The sequence below is a fragment of the Schistocerca americana genome, chromosome 2, assembly GCF_021461395.2.
Source record: "Schistocerca americana isolate TAMUIC-IGC-003095 chromosome 2, iqSchAmer2.1, whole genome shotgun sequence".
Taxonomy (NCBI): domain Eukaryota; kingdom Metazoa; phylum Arthropoda; class Insecta; order Orthoptera; family Acrididae; genus Schistocerca; species Schistocerca americana.
The window spans coordinates 244,846,805-244,867,143 of record NC_060120.1 but is presented as its reverse complement, the minus strand read 5'-3'; positions in this window follow the sequence as shown (position 1 = coordinate 244,867,143).

The window sequence follows — 20,339 nt, the reverse complement described above, 5'->3', positions numbered from 1 at the left end:
ACAGACAGTGCCCTCCAGGCACAAAAATTGCTGCGTGCTTCACTGCTCCACACCTTCCCTGTCCGGGTTGAAGCGAACCACACTTTAAACTCCTCGCGTGCAGTCGTTTGTACACGCTCCCTCGATGGATTGTCTGACGAAGAAATTCAGCACTACCTGTCTGACCAGGGCGTAACGGCTGTTCATAGAGTTATGAAAAGGGTTGACATGAACATCATTCCAACCCGCACTGTCTTCTTGACATTTGACAAAGTTCAACTCCCATCGAAAATCAAAGCAGGCTATGAGATAAATTCCGTTCACCTTTACGTCCCAAACCCTACGCGTTGCTATCGGTGTCAGCGGTTCAATCACACCAGCCAGTCCTGTTCCAATCCGGCCAAATGTGTTACGTGTGGCAAGGATGCCCATGAGGGTGCTTGTCCACCTTCATCCCCTCGCTGCATCAACTGTATGGGTGACCACGCTGCTTCCTCTCGAGATTGCCCCGTTTTTAAAGACGAAAAGCTCATCAAGGAAGTCAGAGTGGAGGAAAAGGTGTCGACCTTTGCTGCTCGAAAATTATTCGCCAGTCGACAGCCCACCGTGCCTCAGACAGGAAAATACAGCACTCTCCTTGCTTCTCCTCAGCCAACAAAGGAGGCGGCCACGCAGACTTGCCACGGTCGTCAGATTGGCCAGCGAAAAGATCGCCCGTTCAACCTCACCACTTTCGCCTGCCCACTCTATGGCTCACCCTTCATCGGATTCTGCTAAATCTCGCGCCCAAAAGTTAGACACAAAGATTTCGAAAAAAGAGCATACTCGTGAAGATTTTTTACGTACCCCAACTTCGCAACCATCGGTTCCTCCTCCATCTAAACATCATATTTCCAAGAAGGCTACTTAGAAACCCAGTTCATCTCCTTCTCCGCCAAGGCTTGTCCCATCTACAGCACCACCTGGCGGAAATCGCCCTCGGCCGTCTTCTGTTTCGCCGAGGCGCACTGCTGACGGCCGATCAACCGGCCGATCGCTGGTGGCAGGAGCTGCTCCAGAACAACCGATGGATCAGGATCTTCTGCCTTCGGCTGAATGCCATTCCATGCTGTCGGTCGCAAGCTCTGAGCAGTCGATGAGTTGACAGCAACCTTGATCACATTCCTCCATTTTCTGTTCACCCTATGTCCATTATCCACTGGAATTCGAGCCAATCGGGATGAATTGGCGATCCTCTTACGTTCCTACTCGTCGGTCATCTTCTGTCTTCAGGAAACAAAGCTGCGTTCCTATGACCGCTTTGTTCTCCCCCATTTTCAGTCCGTCCGATTTGATCTCCCTTCTGTTGAAGGCACTCCAGCATATGGAGGACTCATGATTCTTCTCCATGATACTCTCCATTATCACCCAATCCACTTAAACACTTCCTTCCAAGCTGTCGCTGTCCGTCTTTCCCTTTCTGGATATACCTTTTCTCTTCGTACTGTATACATTCCATCGTCCACACCAATGGTACGAGCTGATATCCTTCATCTTCTTGGTCAGCTTCCACCCCCCTATTTGCTGGCTGGGGACTTCAATGCCCACCACCCGCTTTGGGGATCTCCACATCACGTGGCTCACTATTGCTAGACGTCTTCCACCAAGCGGATCTAGTTTGCCTCAACACTGGGGTTCCTACATTTTTGTCTGCCTCTACGACAAATTTCTCTCACTTGGACCTTTCGGTCGGTACTGTTCCGCTAGCTCGGCGCTTCGAATGTTTCGCCCTTGACGATACACACTCGAGTGACCACTTTCCATGTGTCCTTAGCCTGCAGCCTCAACTGCCATATATGCGCCCACGACGCTGGAAGTTTGCCCAAACCGATTGGACACTTTTTTCGTCTCTAGCGACATTCGATGACCGTCACTTTCCCAGCGTCGACGATGAGGTCACACATATTACCGACGTTATTCTTACAGCTGCGGAACGTTCAATACCACGCACCTACGAATTGCCCCGGCGCCCCCCAGTTCCTTAGTGGAACGAGGCGTGCCGTGACGCAATACGTGAGCGGCGACGTGCTCTTCGCGTTTTGCGCCACCATCCTACTTTGGCCAACTGTATCCGCTATAAGCAGTTCCGTGCGCGATGCCGTCGCGTCATCCGCGATAGCAAGAAGGCAAGCTGGAAATTCTTTACTAGCTCATTTAACACCTTCACTCCCTTCTCGGAAGTTTGGAGTCGGCTTCGACGGTTATCAGGCGCGCCTAGTTTCTCCCCGGTCTCTGGGCTCACTGTCGCGCATGATACATTAGTGGACCCCGTCGCAATTTCTAACTCATTGGGTCAGCACTTTGCTGAGATTTCGAGCTCTTCAAATTACCCGCCAGCGTTTCTCCGGAAGAAACGTGCAGCGGAAGTGCGACCTCTTGCTTTCTCCTCTCAAAATCGCGAAAGCTACAATACTGTTTTCTCTCCAACATGCACGGGAACTCCAAAATGCACTCTCTTCTTCACGTTCCTCCGCCCCAGGACCGGATGGTATCCACGTCCAAATGTTGCTGCATTTACCAACCCATAGTCTGTGTTACCTCCTTCGCCTTTATAATCGAATTTGGACTGACAGTACTTTTCCCAGACGATGGCGGGAAGCTATCGTCGTTCCTGTTCCGAAACCTGGAAAGGACAAACATCTCCCCTCTAGCTATCGCCCCATTTCTCTCACGAGTAGTGTATGTAAGGTTTTGGAGCGTATGATGAATTGCCGTTTAGCTTGGTGGCTGGAGTCCCGAAGTCTTTTAACACCTGCCCAATGCGGATTCCGAAAGCATCGTTCTGCAGTTGACCATCTTGTTGCTCTCTGCACTTTTATCATGAACAATTTTCTCCGGAAACGCCAAACAGTAGCAATATTTTTTGATCTGGAGAGAGCATACGATACCTGTTGGAGGACAGGCATCCTCCGCACACTGTTCTCTTGGGGCTTTCGAGGTCGGCTGCCCCTTTTTCTTCGCGAATTTATGGCAGAGCGCACATTTAGAGTGCGGGTGAACACTACTCTCTCCCGTACTTTCTCCCAAGAAAACGGGGTACCCCAGGGCTCCGTGCTGAGTGTTGTACTGTTTGCCATTGCCATGAATCCAATTATGGATTGTCTCCTTCCTGATGTCTCGGCCTCCCTCTTTGTGGACGATTTTGCGATCTACTACAGCTCTCAACGGACCAACCTTCTTGAACGACGTCTTCAAGGATGTCTCGATCGCCTCCACTCTTGGAGCATCGAAACCGGCTTCCGTTTTTCTCCCAGTAAGACCGTTTGTGTTAATTTTTGGCGACGTAAGGAGTTTCTTCCACTCTCCTTACATCTAGGACCTGTCAACCTTCCGTTTTCGGACGTCGCTAAATTCTTGGGTCTTATGTTTGACAGAAAACTGTGCTAGTGCTCTCACGTTTCCTATCTTTAGGCTCGCTGTCTGCGATCCCTCAACACCCTCCGTGTCCTGAATGGTACCTCCTGGGGAGCGGACCGAGTGGTCCTTCTCCGCCTCTATCGCGCCTTAGTGCGCTCGAAGTTGGACATGGAAGCATAGTTTACTCCTCTGCTCAGCCGTCTATTCTTCGGCGTCTCGACTCTATCCACCACCGTGGATTACGTTCAGTGTCTGGAGCTTTTTACACCAGCCCTGTGGAAAGCCTTTATGCTGAGACTGCTGAACCTCCGCTGTCCAATCGGCGAGCAGTCCTTCTGAGTCGTTATGCTAGCCATCTGTCTTCCATGCCTGCTAATCCAGCCCATGACATTTTTTTCGACGCCTCCTTTGATGTAGGGTATGCAGGCCGCCCCTCCTCCCTACTACCACAGGGAGTCCGCTTCCGTCAACTGCTCCATTATATTTCCTTCCGCTTTCCTAAAACCTTCTTGACAACTTGGGGTACAGCACTGCCTTGGCTCCGTCCCCGGATCTGCCTGCTCCGTGACCTTTGTCAGTTTCCCAAGGATGGTACCCCTTCACTTGTTTATCGTCGGCCATTTTCTGCTCTATGTGCATAAATGACGGAAGCCACATTTATTTACACTGATGGCTCAAAAACATCGTTTGGTGGAGGGAGTGCCTATATTGTTGGCGACACCCCAAATCAATTTCGGCTTCCCGACCAGTGTTCGGTGTATACTGCGGACCTTTACGCTGTTCTCCAGGCTGTCCACTACATCCGCCGCCATCAGCGGATACAGTATGTTATCTGCTCAGATTCTCTCAGCTCTCTCCTCAGTCTCCAAGCTCTTTACCCTGTCCACCCTCTGGTCCACCGGATTCAGGACTGTCTGCGCTTGCTCCACCTGGGGGGCGTCTCGGTGGCGTTCCTCTGGCTCCCGGGACACGTTGGTATATGTGGAAATGAGGCGGCCGATATAGCGGCCAAGGCTGCAGTCTCTTTTCTTCGGCCAGCTATTCAATCGATTCCCTTCGCCGATCTACGGAGCGTTTTATGTCGTCGTGTTGTTCTTTTACGGCACGCACATTGGTCGACACTTCCCCGTAATAAATTGCGGGACGTGAAAGCTCTTCCTTGTGCTTGGACCTCTTCCTCCCGAACGCGTCGTCGGGAGGAGGTAGTTTTAACTCGACTCCGGATAGGGCACTGTCGCTTTAGCCATCGACATCTTTTAAGCGGCGATCCTCCCCCCCTCTGTCCCCACTGCTCTCAGCTGTGGACGGTAAGACACCTTTTAATTGAGTGCCCCTATTTTACTCCGTTACGCGCCCGTCTACAGCTGTCGCCTGATATATCGTCAATTTTAGCAGATGACACGCGCTCGACCGATCGTGTTCTCGAGTTTATTAGTGCCAGTGAAATGACGTCAGTCATTTGAAGCTTTTTTTGGGGACAACCAACCCCTTTCTGTAGTGGATTTTTAAGCCTTCCTTCAGCTTTTAGTTTCTACAATTTTTTGAGTTTCGTTCCCATTGCTGCTGGTTTCCATTTTCGGTTTTTTACTGTTTCCTAAGTCACGGACCGGGCGCTAATGACCATAGCAGTTTTGCGCCCTAAAACAAAAAAAAAAACAAAAATTGGACATGGCTTGTGTTACAGAATGCCACCATGGCTATTGTGGAAGTATTTTATGAAGTAAGGTATCAGAGAATGCTCCTTTGCTTTAAAAGATTAAAAATTGGAGGAGCCACAACAAGTTTGCGGTATAATATAAGGAGAAAACTTAAAACTTGACAGCACATTTACAGCTTACAATAAAAGCACAAAGCCACAGACCTTCTGTCTGTCTACACAACACGCCTCTATCTGCTTGTGGCCCTTGAAAAGGGACAAATTAATAGGAAAAATAGAGTTCTTCAACCTCAGTTTTCATTCTTTAGCGCTGACTGTTCATATTGCCCAAACAGTGGTATGATCCCCGACCACAACATGATTTTGAGGAGAGTTTCAAAAAATTAGAATCACTAGGAGAAAACGGACGATCTTTTTTTTTGTAGCAATCAACCATTTTTCACTTTTCGATAAAACCAACGGTGGACGAACTAAGTTTTCTTTTATTTGACTATTTGACTTGATACTTTCGTTCTGTGTAGCTTGAAACTGAAGGGGTCAAAATTTTTCAGTCTGTTCGATTTTTGCGTTTGCTACAGGAAATAACAGAATGAAAAACAGAAAATCGGTTATTTCGGAAACCAGTTATTTTGTGCGGTTTTAGCAGCTCGGTTAAACTGCCTTGAAAAGAAACAGCTATATAGCCGAAAGTCGGTTGTTTCAGCGATAACCGCCGTCCCTAGAGAGGATGTGGTGAGTCTGTAGGAGTAGTGTTTGGGGACTGTGTTGACAGACAAGTGCGGCAGATTACTACGATCGGAGAGAAGGGGATAAACCATAGGGTGGTTAGTGTCAAGTCTGTGGATAATCTAGGGTATTCGCACCTGTTATTTTATGAGTTAACTACGGAAGGGCAAGCGGATCCCAAAGATTGGGAGGAGTTCATGGCGTTCTAGGATCTGCAGGAATTGATGGAAATTTGGATGTATAGAAATCCTTGCTACATTTGAATAGTAAAGGATGGATTGCACGAGTGATTTACGATGGTTACTGTGAAAGTAAGGAACGATCGGTCGAGAAATGGAAACCACAGCGAAAATCCGATGAAGTTTTGCACAGGTGTGTTGGGCAGTGTCTCTAGTATGCCCATAGATCGCGTTACGTCGTTCTTTTTAGTTCTGAGCACACAGGAAACACATAAAGATACCTAGAACAATAGTGTCTCCCGCCAAGTACGAGGGCCTGGTGAGAAATTTCGCCTGAAGCTATGCAGCTAAAATTACATAACTGACGTGCTCTTTCTTCTGTAAGACAATTCTCAGCCGCATTATGCAGGGGCAATGAAGATGCTCCTATATCGTTTTCAATTTGAAATGTTTGATTACCCACAAGACAGCCCGTAATTCGTCTGCTTCTGAGTTTCATCTGCTCACAAGAACCGCTGGCTGTGAAGACAACATTTTGGCACAGACAACGAGCTGTGGGCCAGCGTGGAGAATTGGCGGAAAGTACTGGCTGCTACCTTCTACAACGAGGGTATTGGAAAGTTGGTGCAACGCTACGGCAAACGTCTAAGTCGGATCGGCGACTATGGAGTAAGTAACTGGAAGATGTAGCTAACTGTTGCAAATAAAACAGTTTTGATTTTCACTGTGATCTCCATTTCGCGATCTATCGTTCCTTACTTTCCGAATAGCCCTCGTATACATCAGGAGGACTATGTAAGGGTGTAAACTCGATGATTTTTTTAGTCTGCACAACTTTAAACACACGCTGAAACGGTCGTCAACGTTAGTTACCTTTGAGACTGAACGTGGTGCTCTGATGTTAGTCAAGAATGCTTTTAAGGTGACGAAGAGTTTGAACGAGGTCGTTTCATAGGGCTACGAGAAGCTAGATGTTCCTTTTTCCATATTGCAGAAAGACTTGGCAGGAACGTAGCCACTGTATATGATCGCTGGCAGCGGTGGACACGAGAATATACTGTCACAAGAAGACCGGGCTCCCGGCGGCCACATGGCTCTACCGAGAGGGAAGATCGTCGTGTTCAGCATACGGATGTGGCGCATCGTACTGCATCCACAGGTGCAATTTGAGCAGCTGTTGGCGCCACAGTAACATCGGTTACTTCAAGGACAGCTCCAAGCCAGACGCCCTACAGCGTGCGTTTCAATGACGCGAAACTACCGTCATTTTCAACCTCAACTGTGTCAAGCGAAAGCTCATTCAACGGCAGGAAGAAGTTCTACCTCAGTGCCACTGATGGGCGTGTGTTGGATAGGAGGAGGCCTATCCACACTGGACCTACAGCTGGAATTGTGGTCAGGGGTGTGATTACGTATGACAGTAGAAGCACTCTCGTGGTTACACCATGCACCCTGACTGCAAGTTTGTGGGTCAATTTGGTGATTCGACCAGTGTGCTGCCGTTCATGAACAGCATTTCAGGATGTGTTTTCCAACAGAATAACTCTCGCCCACATACCGCTGTTGTGTCCCAACACGCTCTACAGAGTGTCGACGTATTGCCTTGGCCTTCTCGATCATCAGGTCTGTCCTCAGTCTAGCACAGGGGCCTCCAAACTTTTAAGTCCGCGGGCCACATTGACTCCTCCACGAAGTCATAAGGGCCAAGATCTACGTAGTGGGATTAAAGCACCATAGCACTCCATGATCACCGTAATGAAAGGCTAAAGAAAAGATGAAATCGCAAAAATCTAAGGTTGTGGGAATAGCTAGCACTGAAACGAACTACGATTTTTATTTAATTACGTTATTTTGATTCGTGGACGTAGCTGAGCGAAATTCTGGCGTATTTTATTCTGGCGAATTTCACCGACAAAAAAGTATGTCACTGCACATCCTTCATGAAAGCGTCCTGCAAAGTTAACGAAATCTCAAAATCATTGTTAGCAACACTATTACTGCAAGACGTAACAGAGGTAGATTATGTCAACGCATTGTTATTTCAAGCGGCGCAACAATAAGTTTAGTTATGTAGTCTTGTAGCGAGTAGCAGAGCCAATGTCGCGGTGTATTGGTCGCGATAGGCCGGAAACAATTTTCTAATGCTGCAACTTCTCTGTATACTACAGCATCATCCGCGAAAAGCCGCATGGAACTTCCGACACTATCTACTAGGTCATTTATATATATTGTGAAAAGCAATGGTCCCATAACACTCCCCTGTGGCACGCCAGAGGTTACTTTAACGTCTGTAGACGTGATGTTCGCAGTGGTTTATCCCGCGCTTACGTTAACCTATGACCTTGCCAAGTTAATCACTTAAATGTGATACCTGGACAAATGTTTTCTTGAAGTTAATAGGAATATAAAAAAAGGGGGGAAGGTTTATCTGTTTAGCAAGAGTAATAGAAGCCAGATTTCAGACTACCTAACAGATCAAAACGAAAATTTCTGTTCCGACACTGACAATGTTGAGTGTTTATGGAATAAGTTCAAGGCAATCGTAAAATGCGTTTTAGACAGGTACGTGCCGAGTAAAACTGTGAGGGACGGGAAAAACCCACCGTGGTACAACAACAAAGTTAGGAAACTACTGCGAAAGCAAAGAGAGCTTCACTCCAAGTTTAAACGCAGCCAAAACCTCTCAGACAAACAGAAGCTATACGATGTCAAAGTTAGCGTAAGGAGGGCTATGCGTGAAGCGTTCAGTGAATTTGAAAGTAAAATTCTATGTACCGACTTGACAGAAAATCCTAGGAAGTTCTGGTCTTACGTTAAATCAGTAAGTGGCTCGAAACAGCATATCCAGACACTCCGGGATGATGATGGCATTGAAACAGAGGATGACACGCGTAAAGCTGAAATACTAAACACTCTGTTTCACAGAGGAACACCGCACTGCAGTTCCTTCTCTAAATCCTCGCACAAACGAAAAAATGGCTGACATCGAAATAAGTGTCCAAGGAATAGAAAAGCAACTGGAATCAAATAGAGGAAAGTCCACTGGACCTGACGGGATACCAGTTCGATTCTACACAGAGTACGCGAAAGAAATTGCCTCCCTTCTAACAGACGTGTACCGCAAGTCTCTAGAGGAACGGAGGGTTCCAAATGATTGGAGAAGAGCACAGGTAGTCCCAGTCTTCAAGAAGGGTCGTCGAGCAGATGCGCAAAACTATAGACCTATATCTCTGACGTCGATCTGTTGTAGAATTTTAGAACATGTTTTTTGCTCGAGTATCATGTCGTTTTTGGAAACCCAGAATCTACTATGTAGGAATCAACATGGATTCCGGAAACAGCGATCGTGTGAGACCCAACTCGCTTTATTTGTTCATGAGACCCAGAAAATATTAGATACAGGCTCCCAGGTAGATGCTATTTTTCTTGACTTCCGGAAGGCGTTCGATACAGTTCCGCACTGTCGCCTGATAAACAAAGTAAGAGCCTACGGAATATCAGACCAGCTGTGTGGCTGGATTGAAGAGTTTTTAGCAAACAGAACACAGCATGTTGTTATCAATGGAGAGACGTCTACAGACGTTAAAGTAACCTCTGGCGTGCCACAGGGGAGTGTTATGGGACCATTGCTTTTCACAATATATATAAATGACCTAGTAGATAGTGTCGGAAGTTCCATGCGGCTTTTCGCGGATGATGCTGTAGTATACAGAGAAGTTCCAGCATTAGAAAATTGTAGCGAAATGCAGGAAGATCTGCAGCGGATAGGCACTTGGTGCAGGGAGTGGAAACTGTCCCTTAACATAGACAAATGTAATGTATTGTGAATACATAGAAAGAAGGATCCTTTATTGTATGATTATATGATAGCGGAACAAACACTGGTAGCAGTTACTTCTGTAAAATATCTGGGAGTATGCGTGCGGAACGATTTGAAGTGGAATGATCATATAAAATTAATTGTTGATAAGGCGGGTACCAGGTTGAGATTCATTGGGACAGTGCTTTAAAAATGTAGTCCATCAACATAGGAGGTGGCTTACAAAACACTCGTTCGACCTATACTTGAGTATTGGTCATCAGTGTGGGATCCGTACCAGGTCGGTTTGACGGAGGAGATAGAGAAGATCCAAAGAAGAGCGGCGCGTTTCGTCACAGGTTTATTTGGTAACCGTGATAGCGTTACGGAGATGTTTAATAAACTCAAGTGGCAGACTCTGCAAGAGAGGCGCTCTGCATCGCTGTGTAGATTGCTCGCCAGGTTTCGAGAGGGTGCGTTTCTGGATGAGGTATCGAATATATTGCTTCCCCCTACTTATACCTCCCGAGGAGATCACGAATGTAAAATTAGAGAGATTAGAGCGCGCACGGAGGCTTTCAGACAGTCGTTCTTCCCGCGAACCATACGCGACTGGAACAGGAAAGGGAGGTAATGACAGTGGCACGTAAAGTGCCCTCCGCCACACACCGTTGGGTGTAGATGTAGATGTAGATGTCCGGCCAGCTAACGCGGGCCGGTTTGCCGGCCCTCGCGGGCCGGTTTCGGCCCGTGGGACGTAGTTTGGAGACCCCTGGTCTAGCACATAAGCGACATCACCGGACGACAACTCCAGAGTCATCCACGAACAGCCTTAACCGTCCCTGTTTCGCTCGACCAAGTGCAACAGACGTGAAACTCCATCCCACAAACTGACATCCGGTATCTGTACAACACAATGCGTACATGTTTGCATGCTCGCTTTCAACATTCTGGCTGTTACACCGGTTATTAATATAGCAGCATTTCAAATTCGCAGTGATTTATCCCGCGCTTACGTTAACCTAAGACCTTGCCAAGTTAATCACTTAAATGCGATACCTGGACAAATGTTTTCTTGAAATTTCATTCCTCTACATTAAATATTTTTTGGTGCTACGTTTTAATTTCCCGTCAGTGTATGTCGCTGTCGTAGTTTTTTCCGGTCCATCAGTAAAGAAAACGGAAAGAAATTTTATCCAACGGTACAATAACGAGTGCTCTCTGGCTCGCATTACACAGTGGTTCGCAGAATACGAATGTAGAATTAAAGAAATATTCAAGTGCAAAGTACCGAAAGAAACGAGTTGATACCGTATCCATAGACAGGTTTACTGCTTCATCGAAAATATTTAACACGCAAAACTCAGCGCGAATAATGTATTCAGGCTCACTCGCCCTAGAGGGCATTCCAAATAGTGCTGTAGGGAAGTGTGATGAAGCTATTACTGTCCGTGATGTAATGGCTTCGCCGTTTCCCAGGCGACGCTGTTGTCTATGAGATTAGTTACTTAGATAGGCAGAGAGGTCTCCGTAGTGTCCTCACCAAGGTCCCTCACTGACCTTTGCTTCTCATTTTCCCCGTCGCTGCAGTCTTATTGGATACAAACATCTCTTCCTGCATCTGCCAGCTGGTCTCTTTCCCGCCGTAACCACATGCATTGATATGTATTCGGTCTTATGGTGATGCTCCCACTCACAAAACAGACGACAATGAAGTCAAAATTGCGGTTCAGAAAAATATCAATCATATGTAGTATGCACATCGGAATAGCATGGTTCTAAAGTGATAAACTGAATTTTGGAGCGGAAAAAAATTTACTAAAATACTTTGTTGCTTAACTGATGGAATTGGAGGTGCAGAATATTGTTAGACGTCGCTGCAGAAGTTACTTAGGAATTTTTCGTATCTTATCTGGTTCCGAGGATTTCCTTTAATTGAAAAGTCTCAAGGTAACTTTTGTTTTTCATTTACTCACACGAATCAAACTGAACAGCACTACTACTACTAGTAGTAGTAGTAGTAGACCTAATGCCACCACTAAAAAAGACTACCCTGCAGCTGCAACTGCTGTATCTTAAATAACATGTTGACAGTGCAAACATATTTAGGTACTTTCAACATTGCAGCACAGTCAGCAGTCGTGAGCTCCCGAGGTCCACCGCACGGCGTCCACAGAAACGAGGCGCACGCCAGAGCTTAGGTCAAGTCTTGGTGTTGACTTAAGTACTTAGGGACCGCATTTTTAAAATTTGACTAAGCCTATTCAGGCTGTTTCAATTTTATTTCTAGACCATGCCCTCTTAGACAAATTATAGATTCAGGTATATCTTCTGAAGAAGGCTCAATTATTTGGGCTAAAACCTAGGCAAAGGTTGGTTTCATTACCACACTCGAGGCTGATCGTTTCTTATGTATTACATATTTAGGTATTATTAGAAATTTTAACCAACTAGCAGTGGAATAATCCGTACCAACTCATTAAAATGTGAAAGGGGGCACAGCAAAAAGCAACACATTTTGATTCAGTATTAAAGACCATGTAATAAGTATTTTAACAATCATAATTAAACTCTTCAAATTTTAATTTAATTAAATAAAAATTTCATTTTCCTACAGCCGTGGTAGTTCCATTCTATGTTAATTTGTAACCGTAGTGGAGCCCCTAAGAACACACCTTATTCTTGAGAGTGCTTAATTATTCATCTGACAACGTTCGCGCCTGATCTTCTAGAACCTTTGTACCCCGTTCGTACTGTGCCCTTTGTTAAATTTCCTTCGCCTGGCGATTCAGAATTATGTCTGTTGATAATTTCTGAAGGTGGTGCTTGAAATTAATTGTGAACTGTTAACCCATATATAAGCACCATTCTTGGGTCATTTTCGCTATCAAATGGTTCAAATGGCTCTGAACACTATGGGACTTAACTTCTGAGGTCATCAGTCCCCTAGAACTTAGAACTACTTAAACCTAACTAACCTAAGGACATCACACACATCCATGCCCGAGGCAAGATTCGAACCTGCGATCGTAGCGGTCGCGCGGTTCCAGACTGTAGCGCCTAGAACCGCTCGGCCACCCCGGCCGGCTCTTGCTTTATTGCCTTCTTCTAGCACAGTTTGCCCGTGACAAGATTAAGCGGAAATTATGGGAACTGAAATGGGTTTGTGTACAGATGTCACGTGATTGTAAGCCTTATATTTCAAGCTAACGTAGCTGTCTGTTACTGGCACACACCTTTTGTAATTAATTAATCTCCTGGGGAAGAAAGAGTTTTGATAATTTTTTTAAATACTCGAACTGCTCACAAAGTCGCCTTACTCCTAGGTTGTAGTCAGAGTCGATTTATTACTCTTTCATTTTTATTAATTGTTTATGGGCTAATCTGGAGTGTCAGACACTGTCATAGGCTGTTGTGTCTTGCGATACGCCAAGCCCTGAAATAGCACTTAGTGCTTTTTCAGAACGCTCTGTGTATCTATAGAACCGAAGTGTGTTGGCGATCCCAGCTCCCTTCCCTGCTTGGCCGACAGTATCGAATAGGCTTCACTTCATCCGAGATACTGCCAGTTGGATTTTGTAATTATTCATTGTTATTTATTGCCTCAATGTCATTAAAAATTGAGGCCTATACAAAGCAAATCATCATGTCTTATTGTTAAAACCAGTAATTGACACATGCTTATTTCATGACCAGTAAGAATTGAACGAACTTCTATTACAGTATTTTCGATATACTCTCAAATGCCATTAAACAATATTAATGTAATTGGGAAATAAAATCATCTCCAAAAGCACAAAATTTTTATTAATTTCTGTGTATTGTGTTATTAACTAATCATAGGTATCGTACATTACAATGAGTGAATCTCTATCTGTTACATTACCCCATTCATATCACATTTTTTCTTACCTGGTCAACCCATGACTTTCTTCTAAGCTTGCCCAGCTGTTCTAGCTCCACATTGTACTGTCTTCTCTGTTCACCCGTGACTGACTCTTCGACTCGCACATGGATTTTCCTTGTGAAAACTAGGACATGTCCTAGTGTGATAGGCATGGAGAACCACCGTCAGTGTTGTACAAATTGAGTTTCTGCTCATGAAGTATGATTCTGGATTGGACGGTGAACACTTGTTACCTGGCTGACTTCTCACTTTTATTTCTGCACCATTTTCGTATTTTCAGTGAGTACAAATACTCCAGTGATGTTAGACAAAAATATCAGCAGTGACTAGTCGGGCTTGGACAAAACATTAAGCACAGCACAAAGATCGAAATTCAGTCTTAAAGTGAAGAAGCGTATTTTTACACATGTCACATGTTAGTCTAGCAACAGTTTGTGGCCGTATGGACAAATTAGCAACAATTGTTCCCGTGGAGTGATAAAATACCCAAGTAGTTGGCACGATAATATTTACAGTCTGCGATTTATATTAGAATGATTAATAAAGTACAAATGTAGATGTCATTTACTTTTTTGTTTACCATGTGTATCATAGGTAAAAAGACTATTGCTATTTTATGAGCAAGAACTGATATTCTTAAGGCATAATTTAGTGACCAAATATGCTTCTAATACCCATGGTGATTCAGTTTATTCATTTTGTAATACACTTCCGTCTTTTGTAGCAAAGCAATGGTGTATGAAACGAAAACACTTTGCATTATGTCGAAAAGGGAGAGACTTTGACTATGGTATTTCGTGCACATCGTGTCTGGCTGTCAATCCACATTTTAGCGCAACCAAATCGAGGTAAAACTATTTAGGGGTGTCAATATTTTGTTTTTATAGGACGTGTACAAAACGTTTTTGATTCGGTATGCCGCGGTGGTCTAGCGGTTCTAGGCGCTCAGTCCGGAACCGCGCGGCTGCTACGGTCGCAGTTTCGAATCCTGTCTTGGGCATGGATGTGTGTGATGTCCTTAGGTTGGTTAGGTTTAAGTAGTTCTAAGTTCTAGGGGACTGATGACCACAGATGTTGAGTCCCATAGTGCTCAGAGCCATTTTGATTCGGTATGTCACAAAGACGGAATTCTGTTCCAGATGATTTTCATCGCTGGTGGATTGCGTTTTCAGTTATATGCCACTTCTAGGAATAGAAGTCACTAAATAACAATAAACCACTCAACGAAAAAATGACTTTGATTCGTAATAGCTGAATCTAGAGAGTTTTTTGGACTCTGCATCAATATCTGATCTCAGTTTTGTTAATTACGTACAGAATTGTGACTTCATTGTAAAATAGAAAATTCAAAAAACAGTTGTATCATTTGTAACTTAATTTTTCAGTGTGAACAAAGATTTTATCGAAGTAAATACAAGGAAATACACATTACATGGGAACTATACGACCAATGACTTATATTTCGTTTCTCTTTAATTATGCTTATCTGATATAGTTTTTTCTCCAGTCAACTGCATCTTGTACGTAGACTGAGTGAAGTGGTGCAGTGGTCAGCACACTGGGCACGCATCCGGGAGGACGACGCTTCAAACTCGCGTCCGGCCATCCTGCTTTAGGTTTTCGCTTCAGGGAAATGTTGAGATGCTTCCTTTGAGAGGGCAAGGCCAATTCCTACTCCATCCTTCCCTAATCCGATGGGACCGATGATCTCGCTGTTGATCTCTTCGCCAAATTAGGCTCGTTGGTCTCGGTGAAGTAACAAATGGTAGTCTCTTACCATGTCGAAACCCCAGCGTCCCTCATACCACCTATCGATCACTATGAACTCTTCATAAAAACTCGTACTTTGTTCCTCACTTACATAATGCTAATATCCAGGGAAAAGTCACGACCAGTGTTCAAAAGCTGAATCTTAAAGATCGTCATACAGCTTAGCTTGTTGAACTCCGTCGGCATGTTGACTACAACACAAGTAAATTGTGGGTAATTTTTGTTTTATAATGCCCTAGTAACAGTCTCTTTGACTGGCAGCCAAGCCTCCGTTTCATAGTCATTTTTTATTTAAAGTTGTAATCAATCATTTTTCGCTTATCAGTTCTAACAAGAATGTCTCCTTTCAATTTCGCCTCTAATAGGTGGGAAAACCTCTCGCAGAGATACGTGAAACATTATAAATGCGTTTTCTTTTTTTCTTTTCCTGTTTCGAATTTTACGCATTTGGGCACTGCTCAAGAATGGGCCCCATTCTATGGGTCTTTTACATCTCTGGAAGATACTTACAGACAAGTGCTGTTAAAACTTGTTGAAGGGACAGCCAACCCCACTCCGATCGGCTACTTAAAATAAATTTTTAAAACAATAAGCAATTAAAAACTTTCATTTGATGACCACACGTAATTTCCCTATGTCGTTCGTTGTACAGTAGAACACGCAATATACATTTCTCCCCTTGTTCCATTCGTGAATAATATGTGGGAAAAACGATCGTCGATAAACTGCCATATGCACCCTGTTTCTCTGAATTTCTGATTGAGGTCATTTCGCGAGACATACTGTATGTGGCAGGAAGTAATACGTTGTCCGACTTTACCTGGAACACAAGTTCTCGGAATTTGTCCCTGATACACGACGCTTCCCTTTTTATATGCACCGACACTGGAGTTGGTTGAATTTCTTTGTAACGCTCTCGCACTTGCTACTCGTAAGCGATCCACTGACGAAGAGTTCCTGTCTCTGCTTGCTCTTCTCTATCTATTAATCCAACATGGTGAGATTCTCAGACTAATGAGCTTTATTCTAGATTCCGTCGAAGACGCGTCTTGTAAGCCACTACTTCTGTAAATGCATTACATTTGCTTTAGGTCCTCCTAATGGCTTCTGCTCTTTCCACAATTTGCTTTATTTGGTGGTTTTACTTCAAGTCGCTCCTAGGTATTTTACGATTGTTGCTGTTTTTCACCAGTAGTATAATCAAACAGTAACGATTAATCACTCTGAAGATGATCATTAAATGTGATCGAGACTTGTTATCAAGTATGTCTAACTTAATTTAAAAAAATACCAGCACTGGATCTCTTCACGTATTTATGCGCAATATGCTACATTTATACCGAAGGACATAGAATCAATAAAATGTTCTTGTAGTCGAAGCGTCATTCGTACGCTCATCATGTTCCTAACATTTGTGATATATTTCGAGTCTCGAATGCACACAGTATGCATCGCTGTGTTGTTATGAGTAACCAACAACGTAAAAATTTTCTAGCATGTAATATACAATTAATAAACTTTCACTTTCGCAACATATCTGTTTTTAATTAACAGTAACTATTATTTCATGTTGACAGTGTCAAAACGTGTAACAATTTGTAATGTAAGTAAATGTTTTATTTTCATAGGTAATACATTAATTTATTATGTATGTTGTTTCGTGCCTTTCTCTATTGTCTTTGAACCGCCGAGTCGTCATTTCTCTAAAAGAGATTCAGATTAGACCAGCTGACCTTTAATACGGACAGACTGACATCTACATCTTGAATGGAAATTCTGACAGGACAACATTTTATCCTACCAATCCACGTCCAAGACAGCTACCTTTATGTCTCCAAATAATTCGATGCTGGCAGAATATTTTGGTTTTATGCTCCATTGATTGAATGAAAGACGTTTGTGCATAGGGTGTATAACTGATAATGAAAATGGCTGCCACTCTACGCTTCCCTTAAATAAAATCAAACTTAACAAAGTACTCCAGAATGTGCGTTGCAATGTCGCGGTGGAAACTGCAGTGATAGATTAATTTTCAACAGTGTACTCACCGACACAATCACTAAATAATTTTGCGTTGTTACAGGTATCGATCTGGCCTGTCATTTTTAGACATAACTTAATATTTAAGACCTACATTGTCGAATAGTTAATCAATTACTGCTTCTCTAAATCTATGACATTAACGTGAAATAACGTGCATGTCATTAGGTGTCAATAAACATTACTCGAACTGAAGAAAAGGTCTTCCCAAAAATTTAATAAAATGAAAGGCAACCTTCCACTTCTTTTGAGAGATGTATAATCCCATATATCTACTACATCCATTGTATTGGAAACGTGTATGAGACACAGAGAAGCGTAACAACAATATGACCAGGCGCCACCGAATAAGAGGCCAGCTTTGTCTTAATTAGGGTTCGTTGCTAAACCGTGCGTTCAAATCACCAACGCTTTGCCCTGAGGACCAGTACGTTGTAGCGGATTTTACTTCCTCAATCAGTATCTATGGAGGACTCACAGCAAATTCAAATGAATGATGTCTCTACGAAGGCTATTGTGTGTGTATCCACACACACACACACACACACACACACACACACACACACACACATACTCGTATGCTATAAGTGTGGATGAGTCTTTAGTCTGGCTTCTAGCCACAGGGTGATAAATATCACAACTGCCCCATTTAAATGTAATGAATTTCGAATTATTTTGCAGTCACGTGGAACTGTTATCGTGATGAATTCCAAGAAATAAGACAAGTCTCGGACGACGACCTAAGAGTGGTAGAATCTTCATCATCTAGTTTGCTACACAAATAGTAAATTTCATCCCTTTTTGTCACATTTCTTAGTTCCCTCGGCATCACCTGATTTAATTTTTAACACACCATACATTCAGTGAAACTGCTCTTCCAAGTTCCTTACCAGCCCTGAGAGAATTACACTGTCGTTGGCAAATATCCGATTTCTTCTCTCTGAACTTTAATTCCCCTTCCAAATTCCCACGTGGTTTCCCTTTACTCCGTGGTCATTGTGAAGATTGAGTAACTTCAGGGATAGGCACTCCCTTCTTACCAACTGTTTCCCTATCATTCGCTCTGTTCTTATGACTACAGCCTAGTTTCTGAACATATTTAGATACCTATTCGCTCTATGAATTTTGTTCCTGCTGCCTTCAGAATTTGAATGTGTATCGCAGTCAACGTTGTAAAAAATATCTCTAAGTCTACATACTGGTATGCTATAAGTGTGGGTGAGTCTTTAGTCTGGCTTCTAAGATAAGCCACAGGGTGAGTGTTGCTCACATGTTTTTATCTTTCCCTGGACCCCTTATTAACCTTAACCTACTACGAGTTGTAATAAACTTCTGAACCAGGGAAACAATGGCTGAATTTACTTTGTCATGCCAACATTATATAAAAAAGACGAATTAAATAATTTTAAAAACAGAAAACGGCCTAGTAGTTGCCACGTGGGACGCTTCTGCAGCAAGATGGATATATGTTTCATAACTGCTTTCTTAAGCCGTCCCCACATGGGACGAGGCAGCTAACGTTGACGTGAACGCAGAGAAGCCATCCGACCTCAGGAGAGACAGCGCAGTCGACACACGGAACGAGGTGGTTAACGTGATTTACGCTCTGCTCTCTCCAGCGGCTGTTGTCGACTTTATTTGGCTTGCTCGGACAGTTTGCTTACGAAAATGGGCGCTCGTAAAACAGCTGCGTCAACTCTGTTAGCGATTCTCGAAAAAGTGTGGAGAATATCGCGAAGAAGATTCTGGACTCATACATGGCTTGAACAACGAACTGCTGGTAGAGGAACACTACCCGATGCTGTCCAACGATTTGAGATACAAACTAGTAAAAGACCGTACGATAACTTACTTGAATTTTCATCCCATTTTCGATTTTACATTGAATAGACACTGAAGCGCCAAAGAAACTGGTATAGGCATGCATATTGAAATGCAAAGGTATGTAAACAGGAAGAATATAGCGGTGCGGTTGGCAACGCCTATGTAAGACAACAAGTGTCTGCCGCAGTTGTTAGATCGGTTACTACTGCTACAATGGCAGGTTATCAAGATTTAAGTGAACTTCCTGGCAGATTAAAACTGTGCGCCGGACCGAGACTCGAACTCGGGACCGAGCTTGAGTCTTGGTCCAGCACACAGTTTTAATCTGGCAGGAAGCTTCATATCAGCGCACACTCCGCAGCAGAGTGAAAAATCTCATTCAAGATTTAAGTGAGTTTGAACGTGGCGTTGTCTCCGGCGCATGAGCGATGGAACACAGCATCTCCGAGATCTCCCGACGGGAGGCCTTAGTCACACAGCATCTCCGAGGTAGCAATGAAGTGGGGATTTTCCCGTAAGACCATTTCATGAGTGTACCGTGAATATCATGAACCCGGTAAAACATGAAATCTCCGACATCGCTGCGGCCGAAGAAAGATCAATAACGGGACCAACGACGACTGTAGAAAAGCGTTCAAAGGGACAGAAGCGCAACCCTTCTGCAAATTACTGCATATTTCAGTGCTGGGCCATCAGTATCAGCGGGTGAACCATTCAACGAAACATCATCGACATGGGCTTTCGAAGCAGAAGGATCACTCTTTTACCCTTGACGACACAAAGCTTTACGCCTCACCTGTTCCCGGCAACACCTACATTGGACTATTGATGACTGGATACATGTTGAGTGGTCGCACGAGCCTCGTTTCAAACTCTATCGAATGGATGGACGTGTACGGGTATGGAGACAACACCCTGAATCCATGGAACCTGCATGTAAGCAGGGGACTGTTCAAGCTGGTGGAGGCTCTATAATGGTGTGGGGGGGTGTGCGGTTGGAGTGATATGGGACCCCTGATACGTCTAGATACGACTCAGAGAGCTGACACGTAAGCATCCTGT